The following is a 17,490-nucleotide window of genomic DNA, read 5'->3' as shown; positions in this document are numbered from 1 at the left end:
AGTGTCTTTAAACTGAGGGGGTCCTGTTTGAAGAGAGCAAGAATTGCAGTCATTTTCACAGCTCTCTCTCTTGGATCAGTGAGATGGTTGAGTTATTGTCACTCTAATTTTATACTGGTTTTAACTCATGCCAGAGAGAAGGGCCTCTGCAGTTTAAAGTGGATGTTCAGGTCTTTTGATTCTGACCAGTTCTTTTTTTGTTCAGCTATACAGTAAAGTTTTTTATGCTCTGATTTGCACTTTCAAAAGTGCCCTGCACTGGACTAGTGTAGTGTAAGAACATAATTCAGTCTAGAAGAATGTTTCATTTTATAGATAAGGGCCCACAGGCAGAGACCAAATATGTGAAATCGTTTACCTGTACTATATACTACAGTGGTTATTATACACCATCCTGTAGATGATAAAACATTATTATGCAATGGAAAGCTAATGTTCTCACCGGCAGGGGTTCAGTGCACAGATTATAGCCAGACTGGAGGAAGATTCCCATTCTCACAGAATCTGGAGAGCTGAGGCAATTTAGTAGATACTGAAACGTCTCTTTGTTCCATTTACTGAGAAAAAGGAAATAAAACATTTTACTTGCTGCTATAGAATATAGAGCCTCACCGATTCTTCAGGATAATTGAGAAACATAAAGGATGTGCTTCAACTGATTTCACTGACACTATTAGATTCAGATGCTTTCCACACAAAAGAAAGCTCACGGTTTCTTGCACATTTCCCCTTGTCATAGAGATACGGCTGCCAGAGTCCAGCTGCCCCGTCGCTGGTGGTGAGTGGAGTGAAGACATCGGCATACACCTCTATGGTGAGAGGGGCGATCCTGTCGTGGAAGTGCTGGTAGATGCTCTGAGCAGTGGAGAGGCCGATGACCCCCGCTCCAATGATGCACACCCTCATGTCTGGTAACTAAATGCAAGAGTAAATATGAATGCAGGGGCTTTTATTAAAATATTGTCATGTTGCAAACTGATTGGAGAAGAATTTCAATACAAAACGTGTATTTTGAATCATCCACCAGTGAATACATAATGATACCATATGTTTGCATTGTCATGGGAAATGCAAAATTTATTTGTCTTATGTTTCATTAAAAATCCCATATGGATACAAAGTTAACATGCATAATGAGTTTAAAGAGCTCGAGTTATTGTTATTAGTTGAATTTTTGTGAGCTTTTAAATATCAGGATAAAGCTTAATATGTAATTGCATTGCATGTAATGCCAAGCTGGAATTAATCCATATTTTACATTTATGCATTTGGCAGAATTGCATTCCTTTCCATTCAGGGTATACAGGTCATTTTTATAATTTCATCCTCACCGAACTTTTTTTTGTCTTGTTACCTTCAAAAAGAGATCGACGTTGTCCTAAACAACGTCTTTATCTTCTCTCCTGCAAGAACAGATAGGGCGCAAAACTTAAAAATTAACCTTTTTGCCACATTACGTAACGTCAGCTGTGACGTGAAGGAGGCGCTATTCGTGAGTTGTGGGCCTTCCGAGAATGTTCAGTATATGGGCTGGATGCCGAATGTGTAGGCTTACTATTTTTACATGGTAGAAATAGTAAGTTTAGTTTGCTAGTATGCTATTCCAAATTCAGCCGTAGTGGATGGCGTTTTGATTCATCTTAGTGATTCGAATCTTTTTAATTTGTTCACCAAAAAGATTCGTTCATACACTTGTGTTACATCGTTACTCCAGTAGGTGGCAACAAAATCGCGTTTTTCACCCCCAGTGCAATCTGTGTTTTTTCTGGGATGCATTAACTTAAAGGTAAATTCTGGGTATTTGTGAAACTTTATCAAAACACGGCACTTTTCACATAGATGCCAGCAGAAACTTTACAATAATCCTTTTTTTTCCAGCAGTTGTAACGTGAGCAGTTGTTCCTATGTGTCCAGACTTCAGAGGAGTTTATTGCTTGTCTTGCAAATTTTGTGTTTGTCTGTGTACATATAGATTATTTATTTATAATACTGCAAATGTATTTATTTATGTATTTGTATTTATTTATTGGTCTCGAGTGCACGTTTAAATTGATTAAAAGTTTCAGTTGATTCACAGGTTGTGCAGATTTCTTTGGAGCTGGATAATGGGAATAAAAAAAAACCTTGCCATGCTGAAACAATACATCTTTGCATATTTTTTGTGAAAGTTTTTTGTTTACTAAAACAGCTGTAATTAAATCCGATCTACAGCATATTATTAATGTGCTTAAATTCGTATTGTATTTAAGCAATAAATGTCCATATAACTTCTCTGCTGTATATTTGTTTAGTATATTAGTCATTACTAAACAAATAAAAATAGTAATCACAGCAAAGGTCTCTCACTCACCTTCTTAAAATCTGCAAGTCATCACGACGTAGGCTACTGCACAGATTTACAACTCCAAGTGATTTTATATTTGATAGTTATGCAGCTAGGCCGATTTAATCCTGTAGATTAGGACACACACACAAACACACATTTTACAGGGCATCTACTTTATCTAAATGGGGACATTCCATTTATAGTGTACATGTAACTGTATATTCTAACCCCCTACACCAGCCCTACACCTAAATCTACCCCTTACAGGAAACTTTGTGCATTTTTACAATTTTACATTTTTACTTTACCAGTTTTACAAGTGATGACGTCCCCAAGGGGAGGTTTTTGGAGATTTTGTCAGGTTTAGCTCACTTTTGGGTACAGATTTGTCCCCCAAAATATGGTTAAGTATTAGCTCACTTACACACACACACACACACACACACACAATGACACACAACACACCCCAATACTGGGGGGTGATAAATAAGCAAAATAAATGGATTTTTTAGTACCCAATGTCACACGGACATTTAATTTACTATAAAACAGGAAAAGAAACAGAAAAAAAAGTTGAGTTTTTTTTCTTCTTCTTTTTCTGATAGTGTACATAATGTTTATTTAACCAAGAAAAAATGTGACAGGGACATGAATTTACATATGATAAATAAAAAATTTTTTTACAAAAAAAAAAAACTTTGTCTCCTCATTTCAGAACACCACTGCTTTGAATATTGTGTTCAGACAGTCAAAGAGTGGGGATGGGATCCCTTGCCACTACATGTGATGTACATATGTATGATAAACAATAAAGCTTAATTTAAAAAAGCATTAGATAAAAGCATAAATAAAACATGTCCAGCAAATTTTGATTCTTTATTGTACATTTGAGCAACATTCTGAAAATTCAGTTCTGTTATGTGTTTATCTTTTATTTCAAAACTCTATAAAAGAGTAATAAAAAAAAATATATGAACATTTACATTCCAGTAGTTTAGAATACATTCCTAAAACTCATGAAAATCCATGATTTCCTTTTGGAATCAGTATGATATGGTTATGGGTTTAAGGAGAATATTGCTGATGCCTGAGGAATTTATGGCTAACATTGTCGCAGATAATCTTTTAGAGACGTGATTTTAGAGTGTGCTAGCAGGCCTTTCTGCTCAAGAATCTGATTAAAGAGATGAGCAGCTTCGTCAGCACATCCACGATGGTATGGTCAGTCAAAAACCTCCATATCCATAATTACGAATGACCTGAGGTGAAAAAAAAAAACAATATGGTGTGTTGAAATAAGGCAAAGTTACGGAGATTAAAAATACTGCGCTCTTTACTATGAGCTCACCTCAAAGGTTGGTCCAGATCGTTTGGTCTCTCTCCAGTCTAACTTTGCTGCGTCGGGTCGTCTTGAGACCACTCCAGTTTCTCTACTAGCTGCGCATGCTTAAGAGTAATGAAAACGGTGCAAAACTGGGGGAATTTGGAAAATCACTCTTAACTAACAGATTTTGGCAACATGCGATCTCCTACCTGTACACTGGGCACAAGCTTGCAGGCTGCTTCCCAGATGTTTTTATGGTCAACAGAACTGTTCTGCAGATTCCAGTTTCCTACTTGGAAAACTCCACCCACAGTGACTAAACGACTCCATAGAAACAAACTGAGGTCATGTGCATCAGTCCTGGGACAAGACTACATTTTCCATTTTATAATAAACACAACTTTAAATGGGAACCAACACAGCTTGTTTCACTATATCTCTAAATTTATATCTCTATCCCTTTTTCTTTCTTTTCTTACAAATATAAAGTGACTGTGATGAAAAATAAACTCACCCAGGTATGATGTATGCTGAATTACTTCTAGATGAGAAATTATGTGTGGAGATCCAGTGTTTTATCCAGGGAGTGTCTACCTGTTTACATACAGCACAGAATCAGAGATGAAACTGTTATGTCTAAACTCAAATCCCGATTGACTTTATCCATTAAAGGGTTACTCCACCCCAAAATGAAAATTTGTCATTAATTACTTCCCCCCATGTTGTTTCAAACCCATAAAAGCTTTGTTCCTCTTCGGAACACAATTTAAGATATTTTGGATGAAAACCAGTAAGCTGTCCCATTGACTGTCAAGTAAATAACAGTGTCAAGGTCCAGTAAAGTATGAAAGACATAGTCAGAATAGTCCATCTGCCATCAGTGGTTCAATCTGAATTTTATGAAGTGATGAGAATACTTTTTTACGAGAAGAAAACAAAAATAATGATTTTATTCAACAATCTGAATTTTATGAAGTGATGAGAATACTTTTTTACGAGAAGAAAACAAAAATAATGATTTTATTCAACAATTACACTCTTCTTTGTCAGCCTCGCTGCAAGGATGCGCTATTTTCGTTCAAATACACTCAGAAAATGTTTCTTTAGAGCCATAAGGTATTGCAAGTAATAGAACAATAATAAAACTGCGGTCTTTGCACTTGACCACTTATATGATGTATTCCCTTTATTTGGTGTGTTCAAGTGAGTATGAAGACCACAGGTTTCCGTGACCTGTCGCGAGATCTCGGCAAAAAGTATCATGATTTATTTCCACAATGTGATGCATGATGAGATAGCTACACTAAGCTTCGAATACTGCTCCGGAGCGCTATTCGAGATAGTGTGGATTTAGAGTGTCATTAGTTCTGATTGGTCCAGTGACCCGACATGTCATATCGTTACGACAGTAGGTGGCGACAAGTGAGTGCCTTTTTTTTTTTTTCTTTAGAGCCATAAGGTATTGCAAGTAAATTGGATCGGCCAAGTCGAAAAATACTCCAGAAACACTCCAGACTTTTTTTCCACAGTTGGAGATCCATTCATTTTATCAAATGCATGGCATGGCTTTTATCAAGTTATAAAAACAACAATTGTAGCAGCCTAAATAACATCCTTACTTTTCCACATACAAGAGGTACTAGTAGACTCCCAGTTTATTCAAATGTCCAACGAAATGCCTCGTTCAGATTCAAAACACTGACTCGTTCAGTGAATGGTGTGTTTGTACATTAAGTTAAACCAATAATAATATGCTCCTACACAGCCCATAGGCTACTCGAATGCTATGGTCCATACTAGTCAGTCTTTGAAGGCAGAAAAGCAGTCACGCGCTTTGAAAGGAAGGGACTCGGTGACCGAAAAATATGGAAGTGAATCGTTCACTTAAAAGATTCATTCAAAAACACCGATTCGTTCACAACAGAAACGGCACTATAGGCTGTATGAGCTTGAAGGCAGGAGCAGGAGTTTCAGCCACATGCGGCAGTGGGGTGAGGGTGAGAGAGTGAGTGAGAAGCACCAAAACATCATCCAGCTCATGTCAAAACGGAATCAGCGATACAAAAAATGCCGAACAGCGGCTCAGTCATGGCCTTTTAACAGCGGTCCCTGCGAGCGCGTGGAGTCACAGCGCAATCCCCGTATATCTGGCGCTGCTGCTAGGGGAAAATCCCGCTACTCGGTTTAGCTTGTGACAGATAGACTGGCCGTTGTGCTACCGGGAGATTCCCATCCATGGCTCTGGTAACCCTGCAGCGCTCGCCCACTCCCAGCGCGGCGTCCACTTCCAGCACCGCCACCAACGCGGGGGAGGTAAGCGGAAAAAAAAACACGCTGAGATGAGATGTGATGATGTACTGATTAATTAAAACACAACAGGACCCATATAATGAGTCACGTAGGCCTAATGCTAATGCAGCTCAGGCTGTAGAGCTAGCTAGCGGGATGCATCAGGGTTGATGGAGGATTGGACGCCGTGTCACTGCGTCTGTCTGCGGTTGTGAGGTGACATGATTCGCCTTTGGGCGTTTTATGCACTATACATAGCATAAATACAATTCTTGATTTATGTTCTTAAGATTTACTTGATTATCTCGTGTGTTTCGTGATGGTACTTAATCTCTGCTGGTAGACAGTGTGTATGGTTCAGGCTCAGGGGTGATGCTTTTGAGTTGAATCCTGTTTCCAGGAGAAAGTGTTTAACAGGGCTGTTGTACTTTATTGAGCTAATGGCTTGTTTGCAGGCTGTCCTGCAATTTGTGGTTTAACGCTTGTGAAATAATATGTCTAGTTTTTAGTGAACAAACCACAAACACACTGGTACAGATACTGGTTTAACTAAGGATTGTTCATAATAACATGCCAAGCCTTAAAGGTGCACCCAGTATGTTTTTATGTTTTTCTAAAAAGGTATATGGTTGAATGATTTTTGGTTTTTTGAAATTTAAAATTTTGTATTGTGTAAGAAGATGGAAGATGTTTTATTTTTTTTTTTTTTGTGTACTCGCTGCAATGTTGACATCACGTGACCAGGCTTGTCATGACGTTAAGTGCGTCAGTGTGCAAGGTGCTTTGCAAAGCATAAACATTATTAAAGTAATACAAATTATGTTCTTTGTATTAGGAATGTTATTATTTTTTTTAAGTTAACAAATTCTTTAAAATTTATCTTAAAAATGACCAGTGTTTGTAGAATTCTTATTTAAAATGTAACTTCACTTAATAATAAAGAAATGTACCTTTTTCTTTTGGGCTTATCTATTATTCTTTTTCTTATCTACTGTGAATAATATCTGTAATGTTATTACCATGTTTTTTTTTCTTTGTTCTCTTCTTTCCATTATCTCTGTCCTGTTCTGAAGAGCATTGTTACTGTTCGTGAATATACAGCATCGCTTGAAAATTTTCAAGACTGTTTGAAGCTTTATTTACAAACTGTTGTTCATCTTTTTTCCCACAGTTTCATTAAAAAATAAAGATGAAAGCACATCTAAACAAAACAAACAGTTTATGTAGTATATACAGACACAACATAACAGTTGTTATTGGTAGGATGAATAGGAACCAGCTAAACATAAACAGAAACTTACTGAGTGAACTTTTAAATGGCAACTACATTTTATGTTTATAATTATTTATATTGAAAATATCATTGAAATGTTGTTCCTGTCATTGTATGTAGTAGTAGTACAGGGAGAAGTTTGTTTGCATGTACCTCATGATATTGTGTTAGACTGTGTGTTTCCATTTATTCGGTCAAGCTGTTTTAAAAGGGGAACTGTCAAAAATGTTGGGTGCTTTTCAGTCATGGTCTGTCCTGTAATACAAAGAAAACCAGCAACAGCAATACTAAGCATTGCCTTCCCTATTCCCCATTGTTCCAATTTGTACTTCCACACACGCACCTAAGCCAAGTTGACAAGCTATAATTTTAATTCACATTTAAATTTAATTAACCCTTCATGAGCTGTCGTCTCTTTGTGTGAAAGTTAAAGGTCTGGCCCTGAGGCCTGCATTACTGCTTGACAGAAATTTAAATCTAAGTCTTTTTTCCCTGGCACAGCTAAGCTCCTCTCATGTGATGAAAGGCCTCCTGTTTTTACCTTTTCTTTAGGAGCGAGACCCTTTTAGCCAGTCTCACTAGGAGAGCTGTATTGCTTTTCATTGTTAGTGATTCTCAGGTGGTGGTTTTAAAAAGTGAAAAGTAATTTTCTTGTAGGCTTCAGTTGTCTTTCCTCCATGAAAGCACCCAACTTTCATAATAGTTTCTTTGACATCATAGTTGCCTTAGAAATCCATTTTACTATGTATACCCAGTAGGGGGCGCTAGCTTTACACATTTGAATGGGAGAGCACAAAGAATAGTGGTCTGATGGGTACAATGAGACTAACAAACACATAATGAATTTTAGATATTTGAGTACTGTTATTATCAAATACACACAGTTCAGGTTATAAATCACATTTTAATTGTGTTTCTTTGACAGTAACAGGGACAGATTATCAATGTTTTGGAAACTTTAAGGAAATATTGTCTTTTGCTTCATAATTGGATTAAAAACTAACCCGATTAGGTTTAGATCTTTAATGTTTAAATCTATATTGTGGTTTAAATATAAAGGCCTGTTCAAACAAAGGACAATAACTAACAATAGCAATAAAGATATAGTTATAAAATCATTCTCAATTTAGAAGAAAACAGAATCCACATCATAGCTATAATGGTAATGCCACAGAGAATGATAACTTTGGAATCATGTGCAGAACGATTTTGTTCCAGCTGATGAATGAAAAAAAACATTGACGGCCGATCAGAATCCATCCTGCTTTAAAGAGCTTGAGTATTTAAAGCGGCAGATGACAAGACTGCAGCACCTGCTTAAAACAAACAGAATGTTATCGTACGTTAGTGTGGATGCTAATGTAGTTATCTTTATTGTTCCTGGTGTGAACGGGCCTTAAGAATAATTGCATAATGTGCTACGCTAGTGAGGACTCACGCTATTTAGAATTCACATCACAGCCTCAAACATGCAGCTGCAGTGATGTCATCTCATGCAGAGACTGAAAGAGAAGGAATGGATAGAATGATTGAGAGGATGGGTAGAGAGGTAACAAGAGACAGTGATGGAAAAGTGAAATCTTGTTGAAGAGGAATAACGGTTTTAAGGTTCCAAGGGTAAAAAACTTTGTGTGGTATTTGGGTTAAATTTAACATGAAACCAAAATTGACCCTCTTTGCTTTCTTGAAGTATTAGTTCACATAAACATGAAAATGGTGTCATTGTTTACTTGCCCTCATGTCATACCAAATCTGTATGACCTTCTTTCTTCCCTGTAACACTGAAGGGAAATTTGTGACAAAAAATAAATAAATAAAAGTATTATAGTATTAGTCCATATGACTCTTGCTTTACCAATTTTCTGAAACCGGGGAATTTAATAGCTTTGTGTCTATTCTGTTGATCCAGTTCACAGTGCTATTCTTAAAGGGATAGTTCACCCAAAAATGAAAATTCTGTCATTAATTACTCCCCCTCTTGTCGTTCTAAACCTGTAAGACCTATGTTCATCTTCGGAACACAAATTAAGATTATTTTTTTTGTATTCCGAGAGCTCTCTGACCGTCCCATAGACAGCAATGTAGTTAACACGATCAACATCCAGAAATGTAGGCATCGGTAAAATAATCCATGTGACATCAAGGGTTCAACCGTAATTTTACGAAGCTATAAGAATACTTTTTTTACGCAAAGAAAACAAAAATAACAACTTTATTCAACAATTCGTCTCCTCCACGTCAAGCACAATTTTGGAGAATATCCGCTGAACGTAAATAGCGTAAGCTGTTCTGTGTCAGCTGTGTCACACGGATACGTTGATCAAAGCACAAACAATGTAGAAAAACGTATCTGTGGCGCAGCTGACTCGGAGCAGCATACGCTGTTTACATTCAGTGGATATTCTCCAAAATGGTGCTAGGGAGTAGACAAATTGTTGAATAAAGTTATGTGTTGTGTTTTTTTTCTTTTGCACACAAAAAAGTATTCTCGTATAGCTCTTTTACCGATGTCTACGTTTCTTGACGTTGATTGTGTTAATTACATTGCTGTCTATGGAGGGTCAGAGAGCTCTCGGAATACATCAAAAATATCTTAATTTGTGTTCTGAAGATGAACAAAGGTCTTAAGGGCTCGGATAGGTTTGCGTTTCCACTGCAGTTCAGTACAGCTTTAGAGTGGGCGGGATTATTCACGTGTCGTTATAGTTGCGCCGCCTCTACTGCCACAACTCCTGAAAAATTTTTCATTCCGCGTCTCCCCATCAAGCTCTCGCTGGATCTGCTCCTCTGCTATCAACGAGAGGAATGTCTGTACTACAACGAAACAGACACTTTTTGGTTGTTAAAAAGAGGTGCGCTCATTCAAAACAGTTGCGTTCGATCCTTCGCTGTCTGTGCTGATTTAAATCTAGCGGTTCTGTTGTGTTTGTGTCGCAAGTTCAGTGATGCATGTAGTAGAGATCGACCGATATGGGTTTTTCTATAGCCGATGCCAATGCCGATGTTTAGAGGTCAGGGTCAGCCGATGGCCGATATGTGCTGCCGATATCTTGAAGTTTTCCCCTTCATTTGCATGCTAAAATGTCACACTAATAATAAGTGGATGCACAACATTTATAAACTTATTTTATTTTATTGATAAATTGTTTGAATAATATTTAGTGTCTTAATTTTGTGCACTGCACGGTATTAAAAATAAAAAATTTATCCAAAGTTAACCAAACAAATCTGAGACAGCTCTCAGATTCCATCAAAAATATCTTAATTTGTGTTCTGAAGATGAACAAAAGGTCTTATGGTTTTGAAATGACATGAGGGTGAGTAATTAATGACAGAATTTTCATTTTTAGGTGAACTATCCCTTTAATAGCTAATAAAGTAGTATGGGGTAGGATTAAGGGATCTAAAATATGGTCATGCAAAATAAGGCATCACTATGTGTTTTGTAGATGCTAATAAACAGCCCTAATATGCATGCTAGTAAGCAACTAGTTAACAGTCAGAATTGGTCCTTAAAATAAAGTGTTACCTTATATTTAATAACTCACGAATGGAACCAAAATAATACACCATGAACATTTAATTAAACTCTTCTGTATCCCAATTGAGGTACCTACAAAAAAATGTTTTTTTATTTTTTTGAATAATATAGAAAATTAAATGATGAAGAATGATCATCAACTGACAACAGCACATCATTGGATTGTGCAATGAGATAAGCAATGACAACAGTCAAGAAAGTCTTTTAGTTTTCTGTGTTCTATAAAATGTATAAAAAACTTCTTGTTGTGTTGTACTGTTTTGAATGCATTTTTGAATGCTCAGGTGCAGTATTGACTTCTTCTACCCTCTTATTTTTTTTTACTTTCGCCTAGTGCTATCAGTCTGTTCATCCAATTAGTATGATATAAATCACAGAGAAGCCTCATGCTTTTAAAACCTCTGTTTCTGTTCACAAACCTCATTGTTTCCACTCCTCATTCTGCCCTGCTTATAAAGTTTTATTAGCCCAGCTTCTGCATGAAGGGAAAGCTTTTGGTACGTTGACAGAAACCCTGGCCCAGCCAATTCCCCTGACACGGTTTCTTCGCCTTCAGGCATCTGTCACATCTGACCATGGCACACTCCCCGGCCTTGATTCAGTGCTATATACCACTATCAGTAACCTAATAATCAGGGCCGTCACAGTCACATACAGTGAAGAACTATTTTAAAAACACTCTTTGTTATGATGAAACCATATCTTAAGAAGAGGCCCCATTCTTCATGTTTCACCTTTGAGAGAACATTTCTTCTTTGTCATATTACGCTGCTGTGAATAGTGATTTATCAAAGCTTTTTTGTTATTTGGGACACATAGGTCTTATTTTATGCTTAAAGGTTACACATTTAGCAGAGAAAGAGAGAGAGAGATCATGTGAGGGGAAAGAACCATGTTTAGGCCAGATTGTTGTTCGTTGCGCTGGGTTTGAGTCGGGTGAGGTTGTGGAATTTGGAAAAGTTCCGAGGCCTGAGGGATTCTGGCCTCTCCATTATTTATTCCAGAATTCTGCTGACATTTTCACAACAGATGCTGAATTTATAACTTATAATTTGGTTTAGGTAGAAGATGCGTGAAGACATAATTAGATTTATTACATCAGAAAATCCTACATCCTGCGCTATTCTTTATCTTAACGCTGGAAGCAATAAAATTAAAATAGAACAGTGTGGACATGTCTTGGTGATCTATTGTTTTAGATGACTAACTTCTGTTCTAACTCCGTTTCCCTCACACTTTCTCTTTATTTTCCCAGGACTTTGGAAGTGACGATGAGCGGCGGCTAAATCAGAGGTGACAACTGGCTTTTAAATTCAAGTTTTTCTGTATTTGTGTGTGTGTGTGTGTGTGTTTGTTCCCTAGGTCCAATCTGTCAGAAGCAGATGATGAAGAGTCTGTCAGTTCCATGATGGGAGGAGTCTTCATCACACCCTGTAGTTTGCGAGATGGTTCCTAACACATATAATCAGAGATATCTGAGCCCAGGCGTCTGATCACTGCTTTAATGGCAGTGGGTTCTTATAACAGTTTCAGCTCCTCTTCGACAGAAGTGAGATCAAGTGGGTTTAATTTTGAGACGAATGTCTTGCTGGCTTTCCCCACTATATCAGACACGATATCATTCCTAATGAATTATTAGATCTTATTAGAACTATCTGGTTTCTTGTAATTCAATGACTGTAGCTGACCGGTGGATGAAAGGGTGTTTAGTAGGGTTGGATATTGCCAACTACCTTCTGGAGGGCTCCAGGTGCCATTGGCTTATAAAATTACAAATTTAGGAGCCAAACTGACTGTTTTTCAGCCTTTCTGCAAAATTCCAAAAATGTACCAATACAGTACATGCAGTTCACTGCAGTTTTTAGCTGAAATGAAAAACTAGTTTCTTCTCATAAAACTTGTAAATACAGAAAAAGATTATCGAATAACAAATATTTTTTTTCCATTTGCATTGCATAACCAGCCATGCATAGCTTTTCGGATGAAGTAAACTTGTTCACCTGTAACAAAGAGCTCAAAGACTTGTTATCAAGCTTAAATAGCGTGATTGCTTCAACAAATGTGTTTTTTATCTCGTGTTTGCGTTTGTTAACACTGTTGATTAGGTTTAGTGTAGGTGGTAGGTTTCCTTTTAGCACCACTCACTGGACATTTTACTTTAAAAGTGTCATGCAACATTTAAAAAGCAATGTAATATAATTTTGCAGAAATGTCACCACAAGCACGTTTGTCCAGTGAGCCTGGTTTTCTTTTTTTAGTTGTGAAATTATAGAATTAGTTTTATTATACAGAATCAAAGTCAAAGTTTGAAAAAGGTTTGAGAATTTGTGGGCTTTTTTTTTTTTTTTGTATTTGCAACTATTTCACTTGCAGTCTGAAGGCCTGTTATGATCAGATTAATGTTGATTCAATACTTTGTGATGCGTCAGGATATGATAATTAAATCATGATTGAAACTGCAGTAAACACAAACAAGATAGAGAAACTGCACAATAGTTTCAAATATTTCTCATTCAGTTCATTTAGATTTAAGTGCTCTGATGTTGGTCTCAGATTTTGAGCATTTTTGACTTGCTTTTTCATGTTGTTTAAGTGTAATTTCAGATGTTAAAATATTTTTTGGGGGTGGAACTATCTATTTTTTGACCCACAACAGAGTGTTTGGAAAATCACTTTTTCTATGTTGTTTAGAGAGCTAGTGGTGGAGAAATTACACACTTCAGCTTTAATTGATCTATAGAAAATTACATAAATCAATGCACAAATTTAAAAATGTTGAACCAAGAATCAATGCAACATCTTTATACTATACTATCCTATATAAATATACTATACTATACTATATAAATATATTTAATTTTTCTGTCACAGCCTTAGTGTTTCGTCAGGCCAAAGGCTTTTGAAGTAGAGTGGACATGTTGTCAGTCCAGACTGTTTTTAGATTCAGCATTTTTTTCATTCAGCATATCTTTTAGAGGACATATTAAACTAGGTCTTGTGTCTGCTGGGATTGGACTAATGTCCCAGTCCTTACAAACTTTGAATCTAGGTCACCACGAGGAAGGAAGAAAAGTTCTTAAGAGACAAGTTGTTCACTGATGTGCAGTACTTTATGAAACTCTTGCTCTGTATTTCAGTGTTGCCATCTAGGTATTGGTCAAACAAGGTCAAATAACCATTCATGCAGACAGTTGAAATTCTTAGGTACAGTACAGATTGAGGAGCTAAAGGAAGAGGATGTGTACAGTGGAAGATTTGTCATTTTAAAGGTCACATGACATCCTCAAAGGTCACAGTAAAAGTACCATAATGACTTGTTTTGTTTTTTTAGAAAAGTATCTGTAAATGAATTGCTTTTTTTAGGAAAGTTTATGTAAGTTAATTGCTTTTAATTGTGAAATTAGAGATAATGAGTGTGTTTTTTTTAATTTTTATTGAACTTTGTATTGTTTTTAATTTTGATCAAACTTAGAAAAGGGAATGCCATCTGTCTGTCTTCTGCTGCTGGATGTAAGCACATGTGGCGTGTGTGACCTACATAAGGTCATCTGATAAGCGAAAAGACCGAAAAAAAAAGCAGTTGTTCCCCTCAGCGCATTTAAGTGCTTTTTTTTTGTACTTTTTGTCCATCTTTGTCTTTTTTTCACTGTGTTTGCCCTGTGATTTGGTTCAGAAGGCAGTGCTTGGTGTTTCTGTAAAAAACAGGATATTGAAAAAGGACTCTGAGATTCCAGTGTATTAGCGATTGCAGACACAATGGAGGCTGTGTCTGATTTCTGTATCTTCCTTTGATTTATAGATAAGAGTTCAGTCCCCTCAGCACTTAAAGGGTTACTCCATCCCAAAATGAAAATTTTGTCATCAATCACTTACCCCCATGTTGTTCCAAACCCGTAATTGCTTCGTTTGTCTTCGGAACACAATTTAAGATATTTTGGATGAAAACCGGGAGGCTGTCCCATTAACTGCCAAGTAAATTGCACAGTCAAGGTCCAGAAAAGTATGAAAGACATGGTCAGAATAGTCCATCTGCCATCAGTGTTTCAATCTGAATTTTATGAAGTGACGAGAATACTTAAAACTGGGGGGCTTGAGACTGTCCCATAGACTGCCAAATAAATAACAGTCTCAAGGTCCAGGAAAGTATGAAAAGCATCATCAGAATAGTCCATCTGCCATCAGTGATTCAACCATAACATAATGAAGCATCAAGAATACTTTTTGTACACAAAGAAAACAAAAATAACAACTTTATTCAGCAATTCCTCTCCTCTGTGTCTCTCCAAATCAGCGTAGCGCCTTTTTGACAAATCTGACTAGTACGCAAGCAGCTTACACTCTTCTGTGTCAGCCGCACCACAAGGATACGTTTTTAACGTGTATTTACGATTCGGTTTGAAAGCAAACAACACATCGGCGCAACGCGGCTGACACAGAAGAGCGTACGCCGCCTGCGTACTGCTCAGGTTTGTCAAAATGGCACTATGCTGATGACAAAATTTTCATTTTGGGATGGAGTATCCCTTTAAACCACTTAACCGAACAGAGTATCTTTCAGATACCAATTAGAGCAAACATACAGTGATGAACCCAAAAATTAGTGGGCACTTAAGCTACACTGAAATGAAAGTCATTGCGAAATCACACTTTAAAAACACTTGGTAAAAAAATTACTGGGTTTGATATATTTATTTAATGCAAGTTTCCCAAACTGGCGTTTGCAAACCCCTAGAGGTTTATGAAGGAACTGCAGGGAGTTCTAATCATTAATTAATTAAAATAAATAAATGTCTTTAAAATGAAAACAGTAAAAAAACAACAACAACAACAAAAAAAACACATAAAAAAAATAAAGATCAAAAAATATTAAATGTGTTATAAAGGTTATATTTTTTTTTATTTGTCTTTCTGCATGTCATGTGACCATTAACTGACAATCCTCAGTTAACAATCTGCCAGAAGCAACGGTTTTAAGTTAAAACCTCCTAATGATGGATTTGTTTCTTACAAACATGCAACTTTTTACCTCATAAGTCATTAATTGATGGACTGGAGTTGCTTGGAATACTTCTGGGTTATTGTGATGTTTTTATAAGCTGTTTGGACTTATTCTGATGGCACCCATTCAATGCCGAGGATCCGTTGATGAGCAAGCGATGTAAAGCTGTTTGGACTTATTCTGATGGCACCCATTCACTGCAGAGGATCCGTTGGTGAGCAAGCGGTGTAAAGTTCTCTAAATCTGTTCCAAAGAAGAAACAAACTCATGTACATCTTGGATGCACAAGGGCCAGTAAATTATCAGCAGATTTTCATTATTGAACTATTGAACTAGCCTAATACTTCTTGAGGCCACTGTATCTTCTAAAATCAGAATTTAATTAATGTTCAACCTTTATTCTAAAAATCTATGCCTTCATGCAACTATCCAGAGCGCAGAAAACCGACAGAAAAGTGGTGTGTGTTGGGAGCAGGATGTCCTAAAGGCTCATGTGAAACAAATCCTCTTTTAATGAGGAAAAATAAGGTTAAGATAAAGTCACTAGTGCAACAGATGCATGGAGCTAAATAAAACAATGTAAGAACAACAGCATCAGCAAAACGGAACACTTCTTCCACACAAACAGGCATTTTACTTAGAAGGAACTGAAACACTAGTAGTTTGACTCACAAGAGTCTGAGCTAGCTACTGTTCTAAAGATACAAACTGCTACTGTAGTTGTTATATGATAAAGAGGTCCTGGACTGAGCATTCCAGCTTATGTTTATTGTTGTGCAATTATCAGAACGTGACACCCCCACAGTATTTGATGTAATTCATTTATGCACATGTAAAGACCTGTCCTTCTGCCTGAGCTCACTGATTCCTGAAGTAACACCCATTGATAGTACGAGGACGGTTTGAACCTGACAAATTCCTTGTATCTTACCTAAGGCTGACTTATCTTGTATTTTCCTGAACTCTTGTGGAAATATGTGTTATGATAGAATCTGCAATGCTGTTACTTGCAGTTTGTGGTTTAGTTTGAACTCTGTGGAAAGGGATGAATGCCATTGCTTTGAATATTTATAATGCAGATATATAGCATGTTCATGCAATTGAGAATACATTTTGTTTGTATTTACTGCAGTTTTTATGGTAATATGGTGACCCAGATATATTTAAATTTAGATTAGTAAATGAGAAAATGATTACTTTTAGCGATGCACAATACATCGGTACCATATTAATTGGTGTCCGATATTAAATATTTGGTCACACTTTAGTTTAGGGACCGATTCTCACTATTAACTATGACTTTTGCCCCAAAAAACTCCCAATTTGCTGCCTATTAATAGTTAGTAAGGTAGTTGTTAAGTTTAGGCATGGGGTCGGAATGTTTGGCCAAATTACCCAATCTTGCAAGTAAGCAAACTTTTTTTTTTTTTTTTTTTTTTTTTTTTTAAATCCGTTTTTTTTTTTTTTTTTTTTTTTTTTTAAATCCGATAAGATTACGTTTGAACAACTTGTGTAGTATAAGAATGCCTTTTGTGGTATCTGGATGAATAGGCTAAACAGAGGAGGCCCCCAAATTTTACCCTTATCACAGACAGGACCCCTCTAATAGCTGTAACCCTAATCTTACCCTTTGGGGGATGTACTCAGGAATGCCTGCTGAACTGGTCAAAGACTTTTCCTGTGAACTCATCCAGGTGGCACAGCATTGAGCCAGCTGGTGATTTCACCAAACAGATTC

The 17,490-nt window shown here is 36.8% G+C and overlaps 1 pseudogene; it reads left to right on the top strand.

Annotated features, from left to right (window-relative positions):
* Nucleotides 1-5,608: 5,608 nt before the first annotated feature.
* The window catches only part of LOC109060181, a 34,061-nt pseudogene continuing 22,179 nt past the window's right edge, over nucleotides 5,609-17,490 (top strand).

Source organism: Cyprinus carpio, chromosome A5, assembly GCF_018340385.1.
Source record: "Cyprinus carpio isolate SPL01 chromosome A5, ASM1834038v1, whole genome shotgun sequence".
Classification (NCBI taxonomy): Eukaryota; Metazoa; Chordata; class Actinopteri; order Cypriniformes; family Cyprinidae; genus Cyprinus; species Cyprinus carpio.
The sequence above is the reverse complement of the archived record's forward strand: the minus strand, read 5'-3'. Positions and strand labels throughout refer to the sequence as shown.